Source organism: Salvia hispanica, chromosome 2 (genome assembly GCF_029641045.1).
Source record: "Salvia hispanica isolate PSC_SH4W2 chromosome 2, Shi_PSC_v1, whole genome shotgun sequence".
Classification (NCBI taxonomy): Eukaryota; Viridiplantae; Streptophyta; class Magnoliopsida; order Lamiales; family Lamiaceae; genus Salvia; species Salvia hispanica.
In genome coordinates this window covers 36,760,642-36,763,473 of record NC_142693.1, presented here as the reverse complement: position 1 = coordinate 36,763,473, position 2,832 = coordinate 36,760,642, and the positions used below count along the sequence as shown (strand labels likewise).

Below are 2,832 nucleotides of genomic sequence, written 5' to 3'. Positions count from 1 at the left end.
CAGTCTCTAAAATACCCTTTATTGACCGATTTATAGGAAGCATTGACATTTTAACCAAATACTAGATTAACCGTTGATTAATTAATAATAGTGGATAGGATTAAAGTTTGTATAGTTTGTAGATAGAGGGATTTGTAGATTATCATGACCCTATATATATATATATATATATATATATATATATATATATATATATATATATATATGGAAATTGACAAATGACAATCATACCTTTCATATATATGCAGAATAAAATGAACTACACATACTGGGAAATCTGAACAGTAAATGTGATTTGCAATTGTTTCATAGCTCCATGCATGATTTAAATATGATAATGCAATTGTTTCGCTTCTACCTTTTCAAAATTTCACTTTTGTTCCAGATTCAATACAAAATTATTTAATTAGAGGGCACTTTCTGAAATATAGACTACATATAATACAAAGAATTGAATTGAATTCACTGTGCAGATCGTAAAGTGTCTGGTGTCAGGCGCAAATATAATTCACATGTAAAACGTAATAATATAGTGGAGTAATAAAATCATACAGTACTTGTTTAGTTATAAAAAATATCTTTTCAATATGTTGAGATTCTTTGAGTTGGGTCCATCTCTTTTTATTTTTGGTAAACATTTAATTCGAGCACATCCAGTTAACTTTAAATTTTCCATTTTCTTCAATTTGGTCCGTGAATATTTATGAAATTAGGCTGTTGCCATTTAAATTCACGATCGACTCCATGTTGGTTTCATTTCTTTTGATCGATACTCATTTCTGAATTCCGAATATTTAAGTTCATATGCTGGGCAAGACCATATCAAAGTCATTTTCTTTTCTCTTAATCGTGAACAAAGAGAAGTAGTTTGTACAAAGAAACATTATTAACTCCGTCCATAAAAATTACTCCTGTTTTTTCATTCTTTACGGAGAAGTAGTCTTTGCTATCGGATCTTGAGCATAACGGAGATGGTTTTTGATATATTAAAGGTGGAAATGAAAGCACAGAAATCCAATTCAAAGAAATTGTTTTAAAGTATATTCACCGACCCATTTTCCGTATTACCTAATCACAAATAATCCAGTATGAGAAATTAAGCTAATTAAATGAGATTGATAAGAACAAAATCTGGACCCATATAAAGTATGGAAGCCGTCCAACACATGCAATAACTTCAATACCAAAACTATTAATAATGGTGAGATTGGATTCGTTAGAAATTAAGTGGTGCTTTAATGGATTTGTTACACCGTACGTATATCGGTATATGTATTGTATCTACATACACACCGACTCCTCAGGCAATCAATGCGGCCAGTGTTGTGTAATTGCAATATTTACTACAAATTTCCCATTCTTGCTCTTGGGATTTTTTCCCATCAATTAATACACCATCTCTTCTTCTATCTTTCCCTTGCAATTCAACTCAACTCAACCACACCCTTTCTCTATCTACCTCCACCTCTCACCTTAATTTATTGAGCATTAAAGCAATCCCTCTATATATACATATGATGCTACTGATTCTACTCCTAACACAACTCTCCACCACCTTAAGGCATAAGGTAATCCAGTTATACACTAACTCAATTAAACTAGTTCATGCTCATGATTTTGTGTCTTAATTAGGGTTGAAAGGGAGTAGTAAAAAGGATGAGTGTGAATGGAGCAAAGCTGGAGCTGAAGTTGAACTTGTCTCCACCGAGGACGACCTCATGCGCCTCGGTGAACCAGCAGGATGAGCAGCTCTGCTACTCAACTAGCCCGACCGCAAAGATGATGATGCTGGTGGGATGCCCTCGGTGTCTCATGTATGTGATGCTGTCGGAGGAGGATCCGAGGTGTCCCAAATGCAAGAGCTCTGTTTTGCTCGACATCATGCACACCTCTGCCCCAAAAACCAACAGGAGTTGATCCAAAAACAGAAATAAGGATCAAAGTAGAGGTAGTTAGCACTTGTGGAGCCTTAATAGTGCTGTTTTTTTTTTTTGGTTTCTTTCTTTTTGTTTAGTTTTCATCCATTTCCAGTAAGTCATGGTCTCATGGCTATGCATAAGAAGAATGAGTCTAAAGTTCTCTTGTAACAAATTTAATGTAATTTCTTTCCTGCATCTTCACTCATCTTTGTGTGTGTGTGTGTCAATTCATCTTGTAGGAAGCTGCTTTGTGTTGATGAATGGAACAGTGAGATAGTTATAGTTTACAAGTGCAAACTCCACTATTGATTAGTGAAAAAGATGCCATATTAAAAAAAGTCCTAAAATAAGTAGAATGTTTTAACTAAAAGAATGGCAAATATTGGCTAATTTCATAAGCTACAGATAATTGTGTTCCAATCAACTAATTGGATTTCAAAATATCATATCAACAGTACATTACAACTACAAAGTCTACATAAGATCTCAGTTTGAAGTAGTACTAGTACGTATTAATTTGATGGTATACTTTTCCACAGAAGAGAAGTGCATGAACTATTAACATCAAGTGGTTTACCAACCAACATAATATATTAAATTAAGGCATTTATGAGCTCCAACAGCTTGACTTGACAAATCAATGACAATAACTAGTAACGATAAAATTTTGTGGACAAAGAAGCACTTATGTTAATATTATCATTATGTGCCTGGGAACTACGTAGGACGTTAGCTACGAGGATTTGTAAGAGGAGATAATTAGCAAAAATAAGGATACCTGAATAAGAGATGTCAGAGGATGAGAAGACTCCATTTGGTCCAACTCAGCTTCCCATTTAAAAAACATGACACCTAAAGAAGACTATTCCTGAGAGTGGTCTCAGTTACACCATTTCATGACCCATGCTGGAAC

The 2,832-nt window shown here is 34.1% G+C and overlaps 1 pseudogene across 1 annotated transcript; it reads left to right on the top strand.

Annotated features, from left to right (window-relative positions):
• The first annotated feature begins 1,399 nt into the window (after positions 1 to 1,399).
• Positions 1,400 to 2,114, top strand: LOC125201811 (protein GL2-INTERACTING REPRESSOR 1 pseudogene; annotated as a pseudogene). Its single transcript, XR_007172984.2, has 2 exons — positions 1,400 to 1,568; positions 1,633 to 2,114. The product of XR_007172984.2 is annotated as a protein GL2-INTERACTING REPRESSOR 1 pseudogene (transcript).
• The last annotated feature ends 718 nt before the right edge of the window (positions 2,115 to 2,832 follow it).